General features: G+C 47.0%; 1 protein-coding gene across 5 annotated transcripts in view; it reads left to right on the top strand.

Moving 5' to 3' along the window:
* The first annotated feature begins 24,299 nt into the window (after positions 1–24,299).
* The window catches only part of LOC137324449 (kelch-like protein 5), a 144,851-nt gene continuing 143,538 nt past the window's right edge, over positions 24,300–25,612 (top strand). For all 5 annotated transcript variants that reach the window (XM_067988750.1, XM_067988770.1, XM_067988731.1 and 2 more), the window contains exon 1: positions 24,300–24,468. The gene's annotated coding sequence lies outside the window, so the exon portion shown is untranslated. The remainder of the gene's footprint in view (positions 24,469–25,612) is intronic.

The raw sequence follows: 25,612 nt of genomic DNA, 5'->3' as shown, positions 1-25,612 counted from the left end.
CTGGTTACCGACTACCCTGTCACTGGAAACAGTTTCTCCCTATATAGTCTATCAGAGCTGTTCATGATCTTGAACAACTCGATCAAATCTCCCCTTAACCTTCTCTGCTCTAAGGAGAACAACCCCAGCTTCTCCACTTAACTGAAGGCCCTCATCCCCGGTACCATTCTAGAAAATCTCTTCTGCACCCTCTCCAAGGCCTTGACATCCTTCCCAGAGAATTGTAAACAATTTTACAACACCAAGTTATAGTCCAGCAATTTTATTTTAAATTCACAAGCTTTCGGAGGCTTCCCCCTTCCTCAGGTGAACGATGTGAAATGAAGTCCTCGAAATGAAATCGCATTTATAATTCACAGAACAATGCTTGGTGAGTACAGACAGTTTTTTCAACTGCCCGTTGCCAAGGCAATCAGTGTGCAGACAGACAGGTGTTACCTGCCAGGTCTCACAGAATATACAAATCACCAAAAAAAAAAACAACAAACAAAAAAAACAGAGATAGAGAGGTAGAAACATAGAAAAGACAGCAACTGACCCATTATATTAAAAACAGATAACATTTGTTCGCTGGTGGGGTAACGTGTAGCGTGACATGAACCCAAGATCCCGGTTGAGGCCGTCCTCATGGGTGCGGAACTTGGCTATCAATTTCTGCTCGACGATTTTGCGTTGTCGTGTGTCTCGAAGGCCGCCTTGGAGAACGCTTACCCGAAGGTCGGTGGATGAATGTCCATGACTGCTGAAGTGTTCCCCGACTGGGAGGGAACCCTCCTGTTTGGCGATTGTTGCGCGGTGTCCGTTCATCCGTTGTCGCAGCGTCTGCATGGTCTCGCCAATGTACCATGCTCTGGGGCATCCTTTCCTGCAACGTATGAGGTAGACAACGTTGGCCGAGTCACAGGAGTATGAACCATGCACCTGGTGGGTGGTGTCCTCTCGTGTGATGGTGGTATCTGTGTCGATGATCTGGCATGTCTTGCAGAGGTTACCGTGGCAGGGTTGTGTGGTGTCGTGGACGCTGTTCTCTTGAAAGCTAGGTAATTTGCTGCGAACGATGGTCTGTTTGAGGTTGGGTGGCTGTTTAAAGGCGAGTAGTGGAGGTGTGGGGATGGCCATAGCGAGGTGTTTGTCCTCATTGATGACATGTTGAAGGCTGCGGAGAACATGGCGTAGTTTCTCCGCTCAGGGGAAGTACTGGACGACAAAGGGTACTCTGTTGGTTGCATCCCGTGTTAGTCTCCTGAGGAGGTCTATGCGATTTTTTGCTGTGGCCCGTCGGAACTGTCGATCGATGAGTCGAGCGTCATATCCCGTTCTTACTAGGGCGTCTTTCAGCGTCTGTAGGTGTCCATCGCGTTCCTCCTCGTCTGAGCAGACCCTGTGTATTCGCAGGGCCTGTCCATAGGGGATGGCCTCTTTGACGTGGTTAGGGTGGAAGCTGGAAAAGTGGAGCATCGTGAGGTTGTCCGTGGGCTTGCGGTAGAGTGAGGTGCTGAGGTGCCCGTCTTTGATGGAGATTCGTGTGTCCAAGAAAGAAACTGATTCTGAGGAGTAGTCCATGGTGAGCTTGATGGTGGGATGGAACTTGTTGATGTTATCGTGTAGTCTCTTTAGTGATTCCTTGCCGTGGGTCCATAGAAAGAAAATATCGTCGATGTATCTGGTGTATAGTGTTGGTTGGAGGTCTTGTGCAGTGAAGAAGTCCTGCTCGAACTTGTGCATGAAAATGTTGGCGTATTGGGGTGCGAATTTGGTCCCCATGGCTGTTCCGTGTGTTTGGGTAAAGAACTGGTTATCGAAGGTGAAGACATTGTGATCCAGGATGAAACGGATGAGTTGTAGGATGGCGTCTGGAGATTGGCTGTTGTTGGTGTTGAGTATTGATGCTGTCGCAGCGATGCCGTCATCGTGGGGGATACTGGTGTAGAGTGCCGAGACGTCCATCGTGGTGAGAAGTGTTCCTGGTTCAACTGGTCCGTGGGTACTGAGTTTTTGTAGGAAGTCTGTAGTGTCGCGACAGAAGCTGGGGGTTCCCTGTACGATGGGTTTCAGGATGCCCTCGATGTATCCAGAGAGGTTCTCACACAGGGTTCCGTTGCCTGATACGATAGGACGTCCGGGTGTGTTGGCTTTGTGTATCTTTGGGAGGCAGTAGAAGTCTCCCACGCGGGGAGTACGTGGGATGAGAGTGCGTTGGATGTTTTGAAGGTCTGGATCGAAGGTCTTGATCAGTTTGTTGAGCTGGTGGGTGTGTTCTTTGGTCGGGTCTGCGGGTAACCGTCTGTAGTGTTCCTGGTTGTCCAGTTGTCGGTATGCTTCTTTGCAATAGTCCGTTCTGTTCTGTATGACAATGGCTCCTCCTTTGTCCGCTGGTTTGATGACGATGTTGCGGTTGGTCTTGAGAGCGTTGATGGCGTTGCATTGTGCTCGGGTGACATTCTGGACTGTCTTCTGAGTGCGGCTGATGAATCTGGCATTGACGCATTTCCTGATAGCTTGAGCATACATGTCAAGCTGAGGGCAGCGACCCTCCGGAGGAGTCCAGTTTGACTCTTTCCTCTTCGGTTGCTGTACCGCGGATCCCTCTGTCTGCTGTTCCGGTTCGTCGATTGTCTCATTGGGTTCGCTGCTGAAATCTTGGGGTTTGTGGTAGAATTCCCGGAGCCTCATTCTCCTGATGAATTCCTCTGTGTCCGCCGCGAGACCACAGGGAAGTCTATTGTCAATTTGTCCGACCACACCCTTCAACCAGACGAAATCGAAGTTCTCAGCCGAGGGCTCAATTTCTGCCCCACTACCAAAATGGACCCCACTAGTCTCGCGGCGGACACAGAGGAATTCATCAGGAGAATGAGGCTCCGGGAATTCTACCACAAACCCCAAGATTTCAGCAGCGAACCCAATGAGACAATCGACGAACCGGAACAGCAGACAGAGGGATCCGCGGTACAGCAACCGAAGAGGAAAGAGTCAAACTGGACTCCTCCGGAGGGTCGCTGCCCTCAGCTTGACATGTATGCTCAAGCTATCAGGAAATGCGTCAATGCCAGATTCATCAGCCGCACTCAGAAGACAGTCCAGAATGTCACCCGAGCACAATGCAACGCCATCAACGCTCTCAAGACCAACCGCAACATCGTCATCAAACCAGCGGACAAAGGAGGAGCCATTGTCATACAGAACAGAACAGACTATTGCAAAGAAGCATACCGACAACTGGACAACCAGGAACACTACAGACGGTTACCCGCAGACCCGACCAAAGAACACACCCACCAGCTCAACAAACTGATCAAGACCTTCGATCCAGACCTTCAAAACATCCTACGCACTCTCATCCCACGTACTCCCCGCGTGGGAGACTTCTACTGCCTCCCAAAGATACACAAAGCCAACACACCCGGACGTCCTATCGTATCAGGCAACGGAACCCTGTGTGAGAACCTCTCTGGATACATCGAGGGCATCCTGAAACCCATCGTACAGGGAACCCCCAGCTTCTGTCGCGACACTACAGACTTCCTACAAAAACTCAGTACCCACGGACCAGTTGAACCAGGAACACTTCTCACCACGATGGACGTCTCGGCACTCTACACCAGTATCCCCCACGATGACGGCATCGCTGCGACAGCATCAATACTCAACACCAACAACAGCCAATCTCCAGACGCCATCCTACAACTCATCCGTTTCATCCTGGATCACAATGTCTTCACCTTCGATAACCAGTTCTTTACCCAAACACACGGAACAGCCATGGGGACCAAATTCGCACCCCAATACGCCAACATTTTCATGCACAAGTTCGAGCAGGACTTCTTCACTGCACAAGACCTCCAACCAACACTATACACCAGATACATCGACGATATTTTCTTTCTATGGACCCACGGCAAGGAATCACTAAAGAGACTACACGATAACATCAACAAGTTCCATCCCACCATCAAGCTCACCATGGACTACTCCTCAGAATCAGTTTCTTTCTTGGACACACGAATCTCCATCAAAGACGGGCACCTCAGCACCTCACTCTACCGCAAGCCCACGGACAACCTCACGATGCTCCACTTTTCCAGCTTCCACCCTAACCACGTCAAAGAGGCCATCCCCTATGGACAGGCCCTGCGAATACACAGGGTCTGCTCAGACGAGGAGGAACGCGATGGACACCTACAGACGCTGAAAGACGCCCTAGTAAGAACGGGATATGACGCTCGACTCATCGATCGACAGTTCCGACGGGCCACAGCAAAAAATCGCATAGACCTCCTCAGGAGACTAACACGGGATGCAACCAACAGAGTACCCTTTGTCGTCCAGTACTTCCCCTGAGCGGAGAAACTACGCCATGTTCTCCGCAGCCTTCAACATGTCATCAATGAGGACAAACACCTCGCTATGGCCATCCCCACACCTCCACTACTCGCCTTTAAACAGCCACCCAACCTCAAACAGACCATCGTTCGCAGCAAATTACCTAGCTTTCAAGAGAACAGCGTCCACGACACCACACAACCCTGCCACGGTAACCTCTGCAAGACATGCCAGATCATCGACACAGATACCACCATCACACGAGAGGACACCACCCACCAGGTGCATGGTTCATACTCCTGTGACTCGGCCAACGTTGTCTACCTCATACGTTGCAGGAAAGGATGCCCCAGAGCATGGTACATTGGCGAGACCATGCAGACGCTGCGACAACGGATGAACGGACACCGCGCAACAATCGCCAAACAGGAGGGTTCCCTCCCAGTCGGGGAACACTTCAGCAGTCATGGACATTCATCCACCGACCTTCGGGTAAGCGTTCTCCAAGGCGGCCTTCGAGACACACGACAACGCAAAATCGTCGAGCAGAAATTGATAGCCAAGTTCCGCACCCATGAGGACGGCCTCAACCGGGATCTTGGGTTCATGTCACGCTACACGTTACCCCACCAGCGAACAAATGTTATCTGTTTTTAATATAATGGGTCAGTTGCTGTCTTTTCTATGTTTCTACCTCTCTATCTCTGTTTTTTTTGTTTGTTGTTTTTTTTTTTGGTGATTTGTATATTCTGTGAGACCTGGCAGGTAACACCTGTCTGTCTGCACACTGATTGCCTTGGCAACGGGCAGTTGAAAAAACTGTCTGTACTCACCAAGCATTGTTCTGTGAATTATAAATGCGATTTCATTTCGAGGACTTCATTTCACATCGTTCACCTGAGGAAGGGGGAAGCCTCCGAAAGCTTGTGAATTTAAAATAAAATTGCTGGACTATAACTTGGTGTTGTAAAATTGTTTACAATTGTCAACCCCAGTCCATCACCGGCATCTCCACATCCAGAGAATTGAACACAATACTCCAACTGAGGCCTACCCAGTGTTTTATAAAGGTTTAGCATAACTTCCTTGCTTTTGTACTCTATGCCTCTATTGACAAAGCCCAGGATCCCATTTGCTTTTTTAACAGCCTTCTCAACTGCCACCCTCAAAGAAGTATGTGCTTCCCCAGGTCTCTCTGTTCCTGTACCCCCTTTAAAATTGTGCCATTTAGTTTATATTGCCTCGCCTTCCTACCAAAATGCATCGCTTCACACTTCTCTACGTTAAATTTTATCTGCCATGTGTCAGCCCGTTTCACTAGTCTGCCTATGTCCTCCTGAAGTCTGTTACTATCCTCCACATTGTTTATTACATTTCCGAGCTTTGTGTCATCTGAAAACTTTGAAATGATATCCTCTGTACCCAAGTCCAGGTCATTAATATATATCAAAAACAGCAGTGGTCCTAATACTGACCCCTGGGGAACACCACTGTATACTTCCCTCCGGTCTGAAAAACAACTGTTCACCACTACTCTCTGCTTTCTGTCCCCTAGACAATTTTGTATTCATGCTGACACTGTCCTTTTAATCCCATGGGCTTTAATTTTGCTATCAAGTCTGTTATGTGGTACTTTATCAAATGCCTTTTGAAAGTCCATATACATAACATCAACTGTACTACCCTCATAAACCCTCTTCATTAATTCATCAAAGAACTCAATCAAGTTAGTCAAACATGATTTTCCTTTAACAAATCTGTGCTGACTTTCATTTATTAGCCCAATCTTTTCCAAGTGCCAATTAATTTTGTTCCGGATTATTGTCTCTAAAAGTCCCCACCACCAACGTTAGGTTGACTGGCCTTTAATTGCTCGATTTATTCCTCTCCCCTTTCTGAACAAGGGTATAACACTTGCAATTCTCCAATCATTCGGCACCATCCCCATATCTAAAGAGGATTGGAAAATTGCAACCAGAGCCTCTGCAATTTCTACCCATACTTCCCTCAGTAACCTGGGATACATCCCATCTGGACCGGGTGATTTTTCTACTTTGAGTACTGCCAATCTTTTAAGTACCTCCTCGTTATCTATTTTTAATCCTATCCAATATCGCCACTACCTCCTCCTTTACTGCTACAGTGGCAGCATCCTCTTCTCTTGTGAAGACAGGTGCAAAGTATTCATTTAGTACCCCAGCTATGCCCTCTGCCTCCATAAGAAGATCTCCATTTTTGTCCCTGATCGGTCCCACCCTTCCTTTGACTACCCCTTTACTATTTATATGTTTATAAAAGACTTTTGAGTTCCCTTTTATATTAGCCACTAATCTAGTCTCATCCTCTCTCTTTGCCTCTCTTATTCCCTTTTTCAGATTTCCTGTGTACTTTCTGTATTCAGCCTGGTTCTCTACTGTATTATGAACCTTACATTTGTCATAAGACTCCTTTTTCTGTTTCATTTTAATCTCAATATCTTTAGTCATCCAGGGAGCTCTAGCTTTGGATGTCCTTCCTTTCCCCCTCGTAGGGAGGCGTCTACTTTGTACCCGAACCAACTCCTCCTTGAAGGCCTCCCATTGTTCAATTATTGTTTTGCCTACCAATTTTTGATTCCAATCCACCTGGGCAAGATCTCTTTTTAACTCTCTGAAATTAGCCCTCCTCCAGTTAAGTATTTTCACATTTGATTGTTCCTTGTCCTTTTCCATAACTATTTTAAAGCTAATGATATTATGATCACTGTTCCCCAAACGCTCCCCCACTGAAACATGCTCCACCTGCTCCACTTCATTCCCCAGAACTAGATCCAGCACGGTTTCCTCCCTAGTTGGGCTGGAAACACACAGTTCCAGAAAGTTCTCTTAAACATATTTCAGGAATTCCTCCCCCTCTTTGCCCTTTACACTGTTACTGTCTCGGTCTATATTGGGATAAGCGACGTCCTCCATTATCACTACTCTATAGTTCTTGCATCTTTCAGTAATTTGCCTGCAAATTTGCTCCTCTATCTCCTTCCCACTATTTGGTGGCCTATTGTATACACCCAGTAGCGTAATCGCTCCTCTATTGTTCCTTAATTCTAACCAAATAGATTCTGTCTTTGACTTCTCAACTACATCATCTCTTTCCAATCCTATAATAGTTTCTTTGATCAGTTATGCCAACCCCTCCTTTCTTTCCTTCCCTGTCTTTCCTGAATACCCTGTAGCCAGGAATATTAAGTATCCAATCCTTCCCTTCTTTGAACCAGGTCTCTGTTATTGCCACTATATCGTAGTCCCATGTGGCGACTTGAGCCTGCAGCTCACCAGCTTCTTTACCGCACTACGTGCGTTTATGCACATGCACTCTAAACTCATCTTAGATTGTCTTGCGTTTGCCCCCTGTCTGATCCCTCCTATTTCTGAATTATTCTGTACTCTAATGCTACATGTCCCTCCCAATCCTCTGTGCACCTTGTTTCTCCTCTCTAATGTTCCATCCTGGTGCCCACTCCCATGCCAAATTAGTTTAAACTTCAACAGAGTATGCGAGGTCGAGGAGGTTCTGTCTTTTCCCTTTTGTCAGGCACCCGCACCACTTTGGGCACATCGGGGCAGGAAGCAGTAGCAGAGGCTGGCTGCCCCGGAGGAACCGTTTCCCCCTTCCCCAAACAAAAACTGTCTTTGGAATCCCCAGCAGCTCCCTTTATAGGGAGGCAATGAATTTTTTTAAAACACACATTTGCTTTGAGGGTCCAGCTCATGATCCAGGATGGGACCCCATCAGGTAGGCCTCATTAGTGCCTCTCCAGTAACCTATATGTTTCCTTTCACCCGTAATACCAGTCATTGCTCTTCTACCAGGCTGGGTCCGAAGATCCTCCAGGCCTGGGAGTCCCCTCCCCCGCTGACATGGGGGACAAAGGTTCCATCCTAAACAGGACCTTGTGGAAACTTGGCACAAAGGTCGGGACCTGACAGATCTGGGTCCCAGCTTAATTTGTAGCGCTTCTGCCATACTCTCGACTTTTATCGAGTGTGCCAGAAGGGCCTCAGATTTTCACCACCATAGAAACTAAATTTGTCCGTCTTAACCTTACCTAGCTAATACCAAAGTGTTATCTTTAAGAAAGTGTAGTTAATCTTGTTTAACTGGAAGTGTAGTTTCCATGTAAAAGTTATCAATTTCAGAAAAGTTGTCGTGTTGGATTGGTTTGTGTTGGTTTTACACAAAGTATATGGACTCCTCAGTGCTGGTTTAAACAACTATCAGAAATTAGCTTGTGAATCGAATGTCATATCATCATATCTGCCACTCCACATCAAACAATACTTCACGCAAAAATGGCTGTAATGAAAAAAAATTAATAGCAAAAATATTTTTGAAGTAATCCATATATGTTGCAGAATGTAAAACATTCAGGTCACAACACAATTAACTCATCCTCTTGATGCTCATGTTTAAAATTATTTGGTGGTGTATTTTTCATAAGCCACCAGTTCCTGGCTTACATTCTCTGTGTATAAGAAACAGTTTGAAATTCTTGAATTGCATCTTCTTAAACTGTACCCTATCCATTTATGTGGAACAGACAATATTTAAAATCACAAATACCTTGATATCTTCATTGCTCAGTGGAGTGATGAATCATACCAGTGAAAAATACTGATGGTAACACATGTAGATGAATTATCGAGTAAAGGTTGGCAGCTTTCTAAAATTAATTTAAAGGCTCTGTTGCGATCTATGAGATCCTTCAGTTCCACAAAGTAAGTACGATATTTCAGCTGTGACAATGGCTTTGAGATGCTTCCATTTTTGTATAAGATTACCATAACTTATGAGCACGTCCATCCTCCGTTCTACTTAAGTCTTTGCCTTCTCCTAAATACTTTTTAAAAAATCTCAAGCAGGCACAGCAGCATTCAAGATGGTGGGGACAAGGAGTTGAAAATCAAGTGGAAGTTGCTTTGTCACAATATGTAAGTAACAAGGTTCAAAAATTTAATGTTACCTAAATCAACTCTCCCATTCCAAATACACCAACAATCCCACAATCCTTTTCACCACCATCCTAACTACCACTATCCGATTGACTTCCTTCAGTCCAGCCCTCATTAGTCTTGCCCTCAACTGAGTACAAATATAAACACCAACTCCAAATCCAGGACAATTTATCAAACAAATACTGTCTCAGTCTATGGCATAGGTGATGAAGAAATTACGAATCACCTTTGTGCCAGCCCTTGTTTTGGGTGTTCCTTTCTCTAGCCTGGTACTCCTTTGAAGTGCTTCCCCAGTAGCTACAGATTAGGAGGTTGAAAGCTGCTGAGCTTCCATTGAGGACACTTCAGATGGCTGTGTAGGATGACCTCGAGCAGCTCCGAGCCTTGAGGGTCCGGCTGCAGACTGCAGCATTTCAGCATGGGCCAGAGCTGTCTGGCTCAGCTGGCTGTGTGGTACTAACAAGGACACTGGCGGAGTGGGTGGTGGGGGAGCAGGCATGTTTTGTCCTGAGAGAGGACAACAGGTGCCTCTCCCATGGAGCCAAGGTCACTCTCCTGGGACTGTGCCTCAGCACAGTCTGCTCAAGATCAGAGTGAGGTGATGCTCTGGGGTCCCCAAGAGCCAAGATGGCTGCTGTATGAACTTCCCTGGTAGCTGTGAGAGCTGTCAAGAAAGGCTCCATGACAGGGGCAGCCACTGTGGTGTTGATGGAGCTGGACAGAATGGACTTCATGTTCTGCGCAAAGCCTTGAGACAAGTTGGAGTTGGACTGCTCCATGCTCTGCGATATTTTGCGCAAGTTCATTAGCAGGCTGCCCAGTGCACCAAGCATTTACTGATATATGCCCATCAGCCTTCTTTGGTAGGCTGGGCCATCGAAGTCATCCTCTGCAGCAGAACTAGTATGTGACCTTGCCCTCCAGTGAGTTAGCACTTGTGGCATCCTATCCCCCTGCCCTAGCTCCTACTTACTTGTGCCCAGTCATTCACCACGTGAAGACACCTCCTTTAACCTAGCATCTAAAGTATGTGGGTTGCCAGTACCTAAACTGGTGCTTTGCGAGGGTGAGATTTAGTGATGGTGCATCTTCAGGAAGGCTGGCCTCCTTTTCCTCCACTGGCACAGTGGCTTCCATATCTTTAGCACCAGAAATGAAAGAGAGGGACATGGGTTAGCTTGTGGTGTGAAGGGAGAGTAGAAAGAGAGAAGTGACCGGTGAAAACATCTGCAGTGTATCATACAGGGTGTATAAGGTGAGATAGAAGTCAGAAGGAGAAAAGAGAATAAGGTGTGAAGAAATGCTGCGTGATGTCTCCTTCAGCATTGCCTGTCACCACGGCCATGACTCTCCCCCTGCCTGTGATCGCCAACATGTTCTCTTCGAGTGGGGAGGAGGGTGTGTGGGGGGCTCAGCCTCCTCCGGTGGCAGCTTCCTGGCGGAGGTTGTGTGCGACCTTCTCCTTGAGAAAGGAGTCTGTTATTGAGAGTCTTGTGAGGTGTTTCAAGAATGTGCCTGTCATGGGAGAATAGCTGGTATGAAGTGTGTCAGCTGTGAGGTGTGGGGAAGTGAGGGTTTCAATAATGGTGAGTGTGTGAATCTGAGGAGAAGGAGGTGTGGTGAAGTGTGATGCAGTGAATATAGGAGTGGGAGGGGAATATTGTGAGTACTGAGGTTGTAGGTGTGTGCAGAGAGTAAGAGAGCAGTATTCTTACCTTGACATCTCTTGTGAGGTCATTGAACTTCTTCCGGCATTGCAGCCATATCCTGGGTGCTAAGCTGCCGGCATTCACATGCTCGGCACCCTCTTCCCAGTGTCTTGTGAGTTGATGCCTGGAGGGCTACCTGCCCCTTGGGAGGAAGAGGATCTCCCACCTCCTATTCACTGCCTGCACCAGGGCCTCCAAGACAGCATCGGAGAAATTTGGTATCCTCTCAGTGCTTGCTGCAGCCATTTTTGTACTGGTAAGTCTTTCCTTCCTTCTGCAGCCAGAGTACACTTTCCCTTTAAGAGGCGTCAGAGAGATCCCATATCTGCCAATGAGTAGTGCGGGTAGCGCTGGCTGCAAGCCTGCATGATTATAATCAGAAGACAGCACAGATATTAGGTGCTGCCTGAGTCAACACTAACAGACCCTATGCCCTGCGCTCCCCTTTCCGGGCGTGATCGACCTTCTAGGTCATAATGTCCGTTCACAAATTTGCAGCATTCAAAGCAGTAGGTTAAAGACATAATTAATAGCCTCTACATTGAAGCTTTCACTTGTAATGCAGCTGCTTGATAAACACTGTGTCACCTGAGCGAGCTCCTTTGCATTTTAAAACAGATTAGTCTAACAAAAGGTCACCTAGCTGTATGATAATTTAACACATAACTCCTACAGTAAATTAACTGAAGCTGTTAAAAATTATGCTGATTAATAAGCCACAATATTAATTACAGCACAGTTCAAGGCATCTGGAAAAGAAGGAGATTAATATTTTAATGGGAAAGACGGGTGACTGACAATTTGTACCAAATCTTTAAAGATGAAAAACGACCATCGGAGTTAGAATGGCAACCTCCCTCCCTCATGTACACATAATGAAAGCTGCTCCATTTTGTTAATTAAAAAACTATAATTTTTATAGGCTGCTAGAGCATAAAGTTAATCCACTTTATCTCCAGGGTTTGTAGTTTCATTCCACATAATCTTACTACATTATATCAAATGTCTTGTATGACTAATTACAATCCTAACTAAAGTTCATCACCTGAAATTAAGTCCAGACTAAGTATACCGGTGACCCTTTCATTTTCCAATTTTTCTTATCATGATAAAAGTGTAATTGATGACCAGAGTACTAATTAGAAAACTATCCGATTTGCATCCAGTAAATGCATGAAACATTCAACCACATCACAATGCAGTTTCCACTTCATTACATTGGCAATCGACCTATTTACATTAGGACACTGTGTAGTGCAGTGGATCAACTCTGGAAAGAGGCTGATGAGATAAAAATGTTCTTCTGTCTGACAGCTAGAAGGATTTTGAATCAAACAAGTTTGGACACTGTCAAACCGATTCCTAGAGGAAAGAGGGAAAGATTAAAAAGTGTTGTCACTTAAGTAATCAAGAGGTTCCATATATACCAACCTGGGAAAACAAGAATAAGCAAACCAACATCTGACAATGCAAAAACAGCATTGAATGTAGGAAAATGATGTGAAGCTACACTGAAAATGCAGTGGGACTTACCTAATCATAATTTAAACTGTGGTGCACCCAATATTTCAGCACTTGTACAGCAGAAGATTGTGGCAAAATTGTGTGATTTTCCCTCATTTCTTGCAGAGAAATTGAATGTTATTATGGTCATATGTTGCTGAGTCTGAGTTGTTAAATTATTTTAAGGTTATTTAAATGATAGTCACAATGAAACAGCAGCACTTTTTCTCCCCCACCCCAGTTCACACTGGCACCTATCTTACTTTTAAAGTGTTGTTCCTTTGCTCTCTTAGGGATTATAATAAGTGGTCACATTTCTTCCTGGACCTTGGGATGCGCTGTCGGAGTGGTAGGGTGCTACTCCAATCATAGCCAGGTCATTGAACTGGATGCCTCTTTTGAACTTCAACAGGTACAGACCACTTGCCCTGTGTATTTATGTGACCCCCATCCCTGCAATTTGGGATGAGGTCAACCCAAGGCAGAGTTGTGTCCAGAAGTTAGTGCCTTGTTGAACTGAGGGAGGAGAGGGAGAAGAGTGTCAGGTTTAACTAGCAGGTTTGGAGAAGGAAGTACTGTTTCTGTAAGATGGTGGGGCATTGAGTGGTCTCGTGAATTAGGATGTGGGGGTACATGTGAGAGACTGACGATATGAGTAATTTGGGGGAATTAATGGTCTGGCTGTTCTGTTGAAAATCAAAATGTCATTTTATTTTTAGATTTAAAATATGCCATTGTCTTCGGTCCCAGCCACAAACTCCGTTCCCCAGCCATGGACTCCCTGGCCACTCTCTGAGGCTGAACGAGACCGTTCGCAAACTTGGCATCCTATTTGACCCTGAGACGAGCTTCCGACCCCATACCCGCTCCATCACCAAGACCCTCTGGTTATTGACCTCTCTGCCGAGGGAAATAGGTCTTTCCTATCCACTCTATCTAGGCCCCTCATAATTTTGTACACCTCAATTAAATCTCCCCTCAGCCTCCTCTGTTCCAAAGAGAACCCCAGCCTATCCAATCTTTCCTCATAGCTAAAATTCTCCAATCCTTGCAACATGCTCGTAAATCTCCTCTGTACCCTCTCTACTTCCACCTCCATAACTTCTCCAGTCTCCGCCCCTGCCTCAGCTCATCTGCTGGTGAAACCCTCATCCATGCCTTTGTTACCTCTAGACTTGACTATTCCAATGTTGTCCTGGCCGGCCTCCTGTCTTCCATTCTCCATAAACTTGAGCTCATCCAAAACTCTGCTAGTCGTATTTTAACTCACACCAATTCCCGTTCACCCATCACCCCTGTGCTCGCCAATCTACATTGGCTCCCGGTCGGGCAATGCCTCGATTTTAAAATTCTCATGCTTGAGTATCCCTCCATGGACTCCCTCTTCCCTGTCTCTGTAGCCTCCTCCAGCCCTACAACCCTCCGAGATCTCTGCACTCTTCCAATTCTGGCCTCTTACGCATCACCGATTTTAATCACTCTACCAATGATGGTCGTGCCTTCAGCTGCTTAGGCCCCAAGCTCTGGAATTCCCTCCCTAAATCTCTCCTCTCTACCTCTCTCTCCACCTTTAAGATGCTCCTTAAAACCCACCTCTTTGACCAAGCTTTAGGATCATAGAATCATAGAAAATATATGGCACAGAAGGAGGCCATTCAGCCCATTGTGTCCATGCCGGCCGAAAATGAGCCACCCAGCCTAATCCCACTTTACAGCACCTGGTCCGTGGCCCTGCAGATCACAGCACTTCAGGTGCACATCCAGGTACTTTTTAAATGAGTTGAGGGTTTCTGCCTCTATCACCCTTTAAGGTGGTGAGTTCCAGACCCCTACCACCCTCTGGGTGAAACATTTTTTCCTCAGCTCCCCTCTAATCCTTCTACCAATTGCTTTAAATCTATACCCCCTGGTTATTGACCTCTCTGCCGAGGGAAATAGGTCTTTCCTATCCACTCTATCTAGGCCCCTCATAATTTTGTACACCTCAATTAAATCACCCCTCAGCTTCCACTGTTCCAAAGAGAACCCCAGCCTATCCAATCTTTCCTCATAGCTAAAATTCTCCAATCCTTGCAACATCCTCGTAAATCTCCTCTGTACCCTCTCTAGTGCAATTACATCCTTCCTGTAATGTGGTGACCAGAACCGTACACAGTACTCAAGCTGTGGCATAACCAGTGTTTTTATACAGTTCCAGCATAACCTCACTGCTTTTATATTCTATGCCTCAGCTAATAAAGGAAAGTATTCCATATGCCTTCTTAATCACCTTATTTACCTGTCCTGCTATCTTCCGGGCTTCAGGGATCTGTGGATATACACTCCAAGATCCCTCACTTCCTCTACACCTTTCAGTAACCTCCCATTTATTGTGTATTCTCTTGCCTTGTTTGCCCTCCCCAAATGCATTACCTCACACTTCTCCGGATTGAATTCCATTTGCCATTTTTCTGCCCACCTGAACTGTCCATTGATATCTTCCTGCAGTCTACAGCTTTCCTCCTCACTATCAACCACACGGCCAATTTTTGTATTATCTGCAAACTTCTTAATCATGCCCCCTACATTTAAGTCCAAATCATTAATATTCATCACAAAAAACAAGGGACCTAGTACTGAGTCCTGCGGGACCCCACTTCAAACAGCCTTCCAATTACAAAAACACCCTTCGACCATTATCCTTTGCTTCCTGCCACTGAGCCAATTTTGGATCCAACTTGCCACTCTCCCTTGGATCCCATGGGCTTGTAGTTTTTTGACTAGTCTGCCATGTTTCTTTTTATTCGTTCATGGGATGTGGGCGTCGCTGGCAAAGCCAGCATTTATTGCCCATCCATAATTGCCCTTGAGAAGGTGGTGGTGAGCTGCCTTCTTGAACCGCTGCAGTCCGTGTGGTGACGGTTCTCCCACAGTGCTGTTAGGAAGGGAGTTCCAGGATTTTGACCCAGCGATGAAGGAACTGCAATATATTTCCAAGTCGGGATGGTGTGTGACTTGGAGGGGAACATGCAGGTGGTGTTGTTCCCATATGCTTGCTGCTCTTGTCCTTCTAGGTGGTAGAGGTCGCGGGTTTGGGAGGTGCTGTCGAAGAAGCCTTGGCGAGTTGCTGCAGTGCATCCTGTGGATGGTACACACTGCAGCCACAGTGCACCGGTGGTGAAGGGAGTGAATGTTTAGGGTGGTGGATGGGGTGCCAATCAAGCGGGCTGCTTTATCTTGGATGGTGTCGAGCTTTTTGAGTGTTGTTGGAGCTGCACTCATCCAAGCAAGTGGAGAGTATTCCATCACACTCCTGACTTGTGCCTTGGAGATGGTGGAAAGGCACCACTTGTAGATGTGAGACCTTGTCAAAAGCCTTGCTAAAATCGATGTGGACTACCCTTATCGATCCTCCTTGTTACCTCCTCAAAAATTCAATCAAATTAGTCAGACACGACCTTTCCTCAGCAAATCCATGCTGACTGTCCTTGATTAATCCGTGCCTTTCTAAGTGATGGTTTATCCTGTCCCTCAGAATTGATTCCAATAATTTGCCCACCACCGAGGTTAGACTGACTGGCCTGTAATTACATGGTCTATCCTTTGCTCCCTTTTTAAACAACGGTACAACATTAGCAGTCCTCCAATCCTCTGGCACCATGCCTATATCCAGTGAGGATTGGAAAATGATGGTTAGAACCTCCGTTATTTCCTCCCTTGCTTCTTTTAACAGCCTGGGATGCATTTCATCCGGTCCTGGTGATTTACCTACTTTCAAAGGTGCTAATCCCCTTAATACTTCCTCTCTCACTAAGTTTATCCCATCCAATATTTCACATTCCTCCCCCTTAACTACAAAGTCTGCATCGTCATTCTCTTTTGTGAAGACAGACACAAAGTATTCATTAAGAACTATACCAACATCTTCCGCCTCCACACATAGGTTACCTTTTTGGTGTCTAATAGGCCCTACTCTTTCCTTAGTTATCCTCATGCTCTTAATGTGTTTATAAAACATCCTTGGGTTTACCTTGATTTTACTTGCCAATATTTTTTCATGCTCTCTCTTTGCTTTCCTAATTTCCTTTTTAATTTCAGCCCTGCATTTTCTATACTCCTCTAGGCTTTCTGTAGTATTGAGTTCTCGGTATCTGACATAAGCTTTCCTTTTCTGCCTTATCTTACCCTGTATGCTCCTTGACATCCAAGGGGCTCTAGATTTGGCAGCCCCACCCTTTTTCTTTGTGGGAACATGTTTATTCTGCACCCCTTGAATCTTCCCCTTGAATGCCTCCCACTGCTCTGACACTGATTTACCTTCAAGTAGCTGTTTCCAGTCCACTTTTGATAAATCACTTCTTAGCTTAGTAAAATTGGCCTTTCCCCAATTGAGAACTTTAACTTCTGTTCTACCTTTGTCCTTTTCCATAATTATGCTAAACTAACTGATACTCCCTCCACCTGCCCAGCCTCATTTCCTAAAATAAAATCCAGAACTGCCCCCCTCTCTTGTTGGACTTGCTACGTACTGGCTAAAAAAGTTCTCCTGAATGCAATTTAAGAATTTTGTGCCTCTATGCCCTTCACACTGTTTCAACTGAGTCCCAATTGTTATTAGGGTAGTTGAAATCCCCTACTATTACTGTCCTACTGATTTTGCACCTCTCAAAGATTTGCCTGCATATTTGCTCTTCTATCTTCCTTTGACTGTTTGGGGATGTATAGTGCACAGCCAGTAGTGTGACTGCCCCTTTTTTATTCCTTAGCTCAACTCATATGGCTTCATTTGATGATCCTTCTAACATATCATCCCTCCTCACAGCTGTAATTGTTTCCTTAACCAAATTTGCAACCCCCCCCCTCCATTTTTATCCCCCTCTCTATCTCGTCTGAAAACCCTGTAATCAGGAAAGTTGAGCTGCCATTCCTGCCCCTCTTTAAGCCATGTTTCTGTAATAGCTAAGATATTGTACTGCCACGTGTCTATCTGTGCCCTTTTGGTCACCTATCCTAGTATCTTCTTATGTGGCTCGGTGTCAAATTTTGTTTGATAACGCTCCTTTGAAGCGTCTTGGGACGTTTTACTACTATGAATGCAAGTTGTTGTTATTGATGAAGTATAAATGTGCTTCATTTTTCATTTAGAGATTCAAATTTTTTTCCAGGGGAGCATGCTCCCAGACACCCTAGAAATGCACCATCAATTTTGTGACTTTAATATTTGGATTTCTCCCTTTAGTCTTTCATCTATTTATGCCTTTTCTCTTTAATGCAAGTGAAGCAATGATGGGTATACCCACAACTTAAGTTACAAAAACCATGTAACTACTGGTCTTGATATGTCATAGGCTTATAATCATGGCTGTCCTTGAGCATTTTGAGACTGTGTCAATTGTTTTGAAGATGCTGGTGGGTTCTTGAAAATATGCTAGGTTGGAACAAATGCCCTTGACTGAATTGGCCTCAGGTTCAGAAAGTAAGGTAGAAGAGGTAAATCTGAAATGCAATTTAAGGTGTGCGGACAACACAGTATGAACTGCTGAGAGTTTGGTAAGTGTGGGAGTTCGGTGAAGTGGGGGAAGGAGGTGCTGCTTTGCCTTGCTTTTCCTAACTTTTTCCCCAGAGCGGCAGTGGACCTGAGCGTAGAAGACTGAGATTGGGGAATAAAAGCAGCAGCAGACCTGCAACAAGAGAAAACTACTCGAGCGGCGGTTTTAAAGGTGAGCCCCGAGGGGGCGAGCGGGGGTACTAAAGGTGAGCCCCGAGGGGGCGAGGGACGGTACTAAAGGTGAGTCCCGAGGGGGTGAGGGACGGTACTAAAGGTGAGTCCCGAGGGGGTGAGGGGAGGTACTAAAGGTGAGCCCCGAGGGGGCGAGGGACGGTACTAAAGGTGAGCCCCGAGGGGGCGAGTGGAGGTACTAAAGGTGAGTCCCGAGAGGGTGAGGGACGGTACTAAAGGTGAGCCCCGAGGGGGCGAGGGACGGTACTAAAGGTGAGCCCCGAGGGGGCGAGCGGGGGTACTAAAGGTGAGCCCCGAGGGGGTGAGGGGCGGTACTAAAGGTGAGCCCCGAGGGGGTGAGGGGCCGTACTAAAGGTGAGCCCCGAGGGGGTGAGGGGCGGTACTAAAGGTGAGCCCCGAGGGGGCGAGGGACGGTACTAAAGGTGAGTCCCGAGGGGGTGAGGGACGGTACTAAAGGTGAGTCCCGAGGGGGTGAGGGGAGGTACTAAAGGTGAGCCCCGAGGGGGCGAGGGACGGTACTAAAGGTGAGCCCCGAGGGGGCGAGTGGAGGTACTAAAGGTGAGTCCCGAGGGGGTGAGGGACGGTACTAAAGGTGAGCCCCGAGGGGGCGAGGGACAGTACTAAAGGTGAGCCCCGAGGGGGCGAGGAGTGGTACTAAAGGTGAGCCCCGAGGGGGCGAGGGGTGGTACTGACGGTGAGCCCCGAGGGGGCGAGGAGTGGTACTAAAGGTGAGCCCCGAGGGGGTGAGGGGTAGTACTAAAGGTGAGTCCCGAGGGGGCGAGGAGTGGTACTGACGGTGAGCCCCGAGGGGGCGAGGAGTGGTACTGACGTGAGCCCCGAGGGGGCGAGGGGTGGTACTAAAGGTGAGCCCCGAGGGGGCGAGGAGTGGTACTGATTGTGAGCCCCGAGGGGGCGAGGGGTGGTACTGACGGTGAGCCCCGAGGGGGCGAGGGGTGGTACTGACGGTGAGCCCCGAGGGGGCGAGGGGTGGTACTGACGGTGAGCCCCGAGGGGGCGAGGGGTGGTACTGACGGTGAGCCCCGAGGGGGCGAGGGGTGGTACTGACGGTGAGCCCCGAGGGGGCGAGGGGTGGTACTGACGGTGAGCCCCGAGGGGGCGAGGGGTGGTACTGACGGTGAGCCCCGAGGGGGCGAGGGGTGGTACTGACGGTGAGCCCCGAGGGGGCGAGGGGTGGTACTGACGGTGAGCCCCGAGGGGGCGAGGGGTGGTACTGACGGTGAGCCCCGAGGGGGCGAGGGGTGGTACTGACGGTGAGCCCCGAGGGGGCGAGGGGTGGTACTGACGGTGAGCCCCGAGGCGGTTTACAAGTCCAGGTTCCGGGAGAGGGAAGCAAAAAGTATTCATGGTGTGACGTCACCAAAAAGCAGATAAGTGATTGGTTGGTGAGTATTTTCTTTCTCAACTTTTCTAAACTTATATTTTGTGGTTACTCCGGTCTCTTTGTGTAGCGGGGACGACTGTTAAGCAGGGGCCCTTGAGTATATCACTTAATTCCAGTGTGATTGGTGGGATCCATTTAATTTTAATTTAATTTAAATCAATAAAGGGTAAGTCATGGCAGGACAGCTCGGCCCCGTGGCATGCTCCTCCTGCTCTATGTGAGAAATCAGGGACACTTTCTGTGTCCCTGACGACCATGTGTGCGGGAAGTGTATCCAGCTGCAGCTACTGACAGACCGCATTGCGGCACTGGAGCGGATGGATACATACTGGTGCATTCGCGATGCTGAGAACCACGTGGATGGCACGTTTAGCGAGTTGGTCACACCGCAGGTAAAGGGTGTACAGGCAGGAAGTGAATGGGTGACCACCAGGCAGAGTAAGAGGTGCAGGCAGGTAGTGCAGGGGTCCCCTGTGGCCATCCCCCTCTCAAACAGATATACCACTTTGGATACTGTTGCGGGGGATGACTTATCAGGGGAAGGCAGCAGCAGCCAACTTCCTGGCACCATGGGAGGCTCTGCTGCACAGGCTGGGAGGAAAAAGAGTGGCAGAGCTATAGTGATAGGGGACTCAATTGTAAGGGGAATAGATAGGCATTTCTGCGGCCGCAACTGAGACTCCAGGATGGTGTGTTGCCTCCCTGGTGCAAGGGTCAAGGACGTCTCGGAGCGGCTACAGAACATTTTGGAGGGGGAGGGCGAACAGCCAGCTGTCGTGGTGCACATAGGCACCAACGATATAGGTAAAAAAGGGGATGAGGTCCTAAAAGCAGAATATAGGGAGTTAGGAGGTAAATTAAAAAATAGGACCTCAAAGGTAGTAATCTCAGGATTGCTACCAGTGCCATGTGCTAGTCAGAGTAGAAATAGGAGGATATTTCAAATGAATACGTGGCTAGAGGAGTGGTGCAAGGAGGAGGGATTCAAATTCCTGGGGCATTGGAACCGGTTCTGGGGGAGGTGGGACCAGTACAAACCGGACGGTCTGAACCTGGGCAGGGCCGGGACCGCTGTCCTAGGGGGAGTGTTTGCTAGTGCTGTTGGGGAGGGCTTAAACTAAAGTGGCAGGGGGTTGGGAACCTGAGCAGGGAGACAGAGGAAAGCATGTCAGGAAGGGACAGAAGGTATGGAGTAAAAGGTAAAGTGTTAAAAAAGGAAAAAGCAGGAACTAAGTGTCACAAAACATATTTGAAAGTTCTTTATCTGAATGCACGTAGCATTCGTAACAAAATGGACGAGTTAACGGCACAAATAACGACGTATGGGTATGATCTTGTGGCCATTACAGAAACATGGCTGCAGGGTGACAATGACTGGGAATTAATTATGCCAGGGTATTTAACAATCAGGAAGGACAGGTAGGAAGGAAGGGGAGGTAGGGTGGCTATGTTAATAAAGGAAGGAATCACTGTAATACAGAGAAATGATATTGGGACAAAGGATCAGGATGATGAAACAGTTTGGGTAGAGATAAGGAATAATGAGGGGAAAAAAACACTTGTGGGCGTAGTATATAGGCCTCCTAATAGTTGCAACTCTGCTGGAAAAAGTATTAATCAGGAAATAGTCGGGGCATGTAATAAGGGAACAGCTATAATTGTGGGAGATTTTAACTATCATATTAACTGGACAAATCAAATTGGGCAGGGCAGCCTTGAGGAAGAGTTTATTTGAGTGTATTAGGGATGGATTTCTTGAGCAGTATGTAACTGATCCTACAAGGGGGCAAGCAATCTTGGACCTGGTCCTGTGTAATGAGCCAGGATTAATTAATAATGTCCTAGTTAAGGATCCCCTGGGAATGAGTGACCATAACATGGTTACATTCCATATCCAATTAGAGGGTGAGAAGGTTGGTTCTCAAACAAGCGTACTGAGCTTGAATAAACGAGACTATGATGGTATGAGAGCGGAATTGATTAAAGTGGACTGGGAAAATAGATTAAAGGGTAAGACGGTACTTGAGCAGTGGTGTTCATTTAGGGAGTTATTTTACAACTTTCAAAAAAAATATATTCCACTGAGGAAAAAAGGGTGTAAAAGAAATGACAGCCATCCGTGGCTAAGTAAAGAAATTAAGGATAGTATCCGACTAAAAACAAGGACATATGAGGTAGCCAAACTTAGTGGAAGGATAGAAGATTGGGAAGTCTTCAAAAGACAGCAAAAAGTAACGAAAGGATTGATTAAGAACGGGAAGATAGATTATGAAAATAAATTAGCAAAAATATAAAAACAGATAGCAAGAGTTTCTAGTTATATAAAAAGAAAAAGGGTGGCTAAGGCAAACGTAGGTCCCTTAGAGGATGAGACCGGGAAATCAATGGTGGGAAACATGGAGATGGCAAAAATGCTGAACAAATATTTTGTTTCAGTCTTTACGGTAGAGGACACTAAGAATATCCCAACTCTGGACAAACAGGGGGCTCTAGGGGGGGAGGAGCTAAATACGATTAAAATCACTAAGGAATTGGTACTCAGTAAAATAATGGGACTCAAGGCGGATAAATCCCCTGGACCCGATGGCTTACATCCTAGGGTCTTGAGGGAAGTGGCAGTCGGGATTGTGGATGCTTTGGTAATAATTTTCCAAAATTCTCTGGACTCAGCAAAGGTCCTGGCAGATTGGAAAACTGCTAATGTAACACCCTTATTTAAAAAGGGTAGTAGGCAGAAGGCTGGAAATTATAGACCAGTTAGCCTAACATCTGTGGTGGGTAAAATTTTGGAGTCTATTATTAAGGAGACAGTAACGGAACATTTAGATAAACATAATTTAATAGGACAAAGTCAGCATGGCTTTATGAAGGGGAAGTCATGTCTGACAAATTTGCTTGAGTTCTTTGAGGACATAACGTACAGGGTGGATAAAGGGGAACCAGTGGACGTAGTGTATTTAGACTTCCAGAAGGCATTCGACAAGGTTCCACATAAAAGATTATTGCTCAAGATAAAGAATCACTGGATTGGGGGTAATATTCTGGCATGGGTGGAGGATTGGTTATCTAACAGGAAGCAGAGAGTTGGGATAAATGGTTCATTCTCGGACTGGCAACCAGTAACCAGTGGTGTTCCGCAGGGGTCGGTGCTGGGTCCCCAACTCTTTACAATCTATATTAACGATTTGGAGGAGGGGACCGAGTGTAACATATCAAAGTTTGCAGATGATACGAAGATGGGAGGGAAAGTAGAGAGTGAGGAGGACATAAAAAACCTACAAGGGGATATAGACAGGCTGGGTGAGTGGGCGGAGATTTGGCAGATGCAATACAATATTGGAAAATGTGAGGTTATGCACTTTGGCAGGAAAAATCAGAGAGCAAGTTATTATCTTAATGGCGAGAAACTGGAAAGTACTGCAGTACAAAGGGATCTGGGGGTCCTAGTGCAAGAAAATCAAAAAGTTAGAATGCAGGTGCAGCAGGTGATCAAGAAGGCCAACGGAATGTTGGCTTTTATTGCTCGGGGGATAGAATATAAAAACAGGGAGGTATTGCTGCAGTTATATAAGGTATTGGTGAGACCGCACCTGGAATACTGCATACAGTTTTGGTCTCCATACTTAAGAAAAGACATACTTGCTCTCGAGGCAGTACAAAGAAGGTTCACTCGGCTAATCCCGGGGATTAGGGGGTGGACATATGAGGAGAGGTTGAGTAGATTGGGACTCTACTCATTGGAGTTCAGAAGAATGAGAGGCGATCTTATTGAAACATATAAGATTGTGAAGGGGCTTGATCGGGTGGATGCAGTAAGGATGTTCCCAAGGATGGGTGAAACTAGAACTAGGGGGCATAATCTTAGAATAAGGGGCTGCTCTTTCAAAACTGAGATGAGGAGAAACTTCTTCACTCAGAGGGTAGTAGGTCTGTGGAATTTGCTGCCTCAGGAAGCTACATCATTAAATAAATTTAAAACAGAAATAGACAGTTTCCTAGAAGGGAATTAGGGGTTACGGGGAGCGGGCAGGAAATTGGACATGAAGCTGACTTTGGATCAGTCAAGGCCCTGTGGGTGGCGGAGCGGGCCCAGAGGCTGAGTGGCCGGGTCCTGTTCCTACTTCTTGTGTTCTTTAGATTTGAGGTTAGGATCAGATCAGCCATGATCTTATTGAATGGCAGAGCAGGCTCGAGGGGCCGATTGGCCTACTCCTGCTCCTATTTCTTATGTTCTTATAATACTCTCTGGTCACCAGAATTAATGTTATACATTGAGAGTGCAGTATTATTGCCAGTTATTTGTTGCATTTTGTGGTGCTTCTTTTTTAAGTTATCTTTTTAAAAAGAGTAAATTTTGCTATCACTAGTTTGAGACATCCACTTGGGAGAAATGTTGGGGATGATAGTGATACAATGATCAAAAAGAGCGAGGCAGATCATAGACCTATTTAAAAATACTGAGCTATATTGTTTTTGAGTGAGAAATATGAAAACAGGTCGTGTTTCAGCTGAAATGGGAGTGAATGTTGGGAGGCCCGGTGCTGCATGTGACCATTTGAAAAAAACAAACCCGATTCACAGACCATTTCACATCACTTTCTGCTCAATGCGCAAGCGCGCGCGAGCCGGGGCCCCGGGAGACTCCGTCACGTCAGCAGCAGCGGAAGTGAGACGCGGCGGCGGCGGCTGCGCGCGGTTGGGGGGGGGGGCTGGAACTTGCCGAGTGTTTGTTGTGGTGGAAGCGGCGCGAGAACGGATTGGAACCTGTTTTCAAACGGTTCGAAACGAAACGGCCGTCGCTGGGACCGTGACGTAAGCGCGGTGAGTGCACTGGACGTCAGCGGCTGACGCCGAGTAAGAGGGAAGGTAGGAGCAGGTCGGCAGGCAAAAAGTTTTAGGAGAAACGCTCGCTTTGCACTCGCCCAAAGTCAAAATTACCCCCTGGTGTCTGGTATGTGCGGGATAACGTGTGGCCGCCCCAATGCACCTCACTATCCTGTGTGTTTAAATGGGTTTGTTTGCAGGAGTGTCACTTAACCCGGACTGTTTGAGTTCAGGGCGGGAGCCGCTGCCCTGACTATCGCGGTGGGCAGAGCTGATCTGTCTTCGCAGGCCGACGTACCGAGGGTCAGCAAGTCCCCTTGTGCCGGGCTGTACGACGTGAAGCCCACAGACAGCACGGCCACCCAGTCCTTCCTGTCCTCTATCACTGAGGTCTCAGAGGACAGCTGGCGGGAGAGCATGGATCGGCCGCAGACTTTGGACGAACTGACAAAGGCCGCCTGGTCCTTCGAGAAGAGTGCAACTCCAGGAAGCGACGGCTTACCATAGAATCATAGAAAGGTTACAGCACAGAAGGAGGCCGTTCGGCCCATTGAGTCCACGCCAGCCCTACGCAAGAGCAATCCAGCTAGTCCCACTCTCCCGCCCTATCTCCGTAGCCCTGCAATTTTTTTTCCTTTCAAGTACTTATCTCGTTCCCTTTTGAAGGCCATGATTGAATCTGCCTCCACAGCTCCCTCGGGCAGTGCATTCCAGATCCTAACCACTCGCTGTGAAAATAAGTTTTTCCTCATGTCACTTTTGGTTCTTTTGCCAATCACCTTAAATCTATGCCTTCTGGATCTTGACCCTTCCGCCAATGGGAACAGTTTCTCTCTACCTATTCTGTCTAGACCCTTCATGATTTTGAATACCTCCATCAAATCTTCTCACAATCGTCTCTGTTCCAAGGAAAACAACCCCAGCTTCTCCAGTCTATCCACATAACTAAAGTCCCTCATCCCTGGAATCATTCTGGTAAATCTCTTCTGCACCCTCTCTAAGGTCTTCACATCTTTCCAATGTGCGGTGCCTAGAACAGGACACAATACTCCAGTTGTGGCTGAACCAATGTTTTATAAAGGTTCATCATGACTTCCTTACTTTTGTACTCTCTGCCTCTATTTATAAAGTCCAGGATCCC

This window comes from Heptranchias perlo, chromosome 1 (assembly GCF_035084215.1).
Source record: "Heptranchias perlo isolate sHepPer1 chromosome 1, sHepPer1.hap1, whole genome shotgun sequence".
NCBI classification, from domain to species: domain Eukaryota; kingdom Metazoa; phylum Chordata; class Chondrichthyes; order Hexanchiformes; family Hexanchidae; genus Heptranchias; species Heptranchias perlo.
The sequence above is the reverse complement of the archived record's forward strand: the minus strand, read 5'-3'. Positions and strand labels throughout refer to the sequence as shown.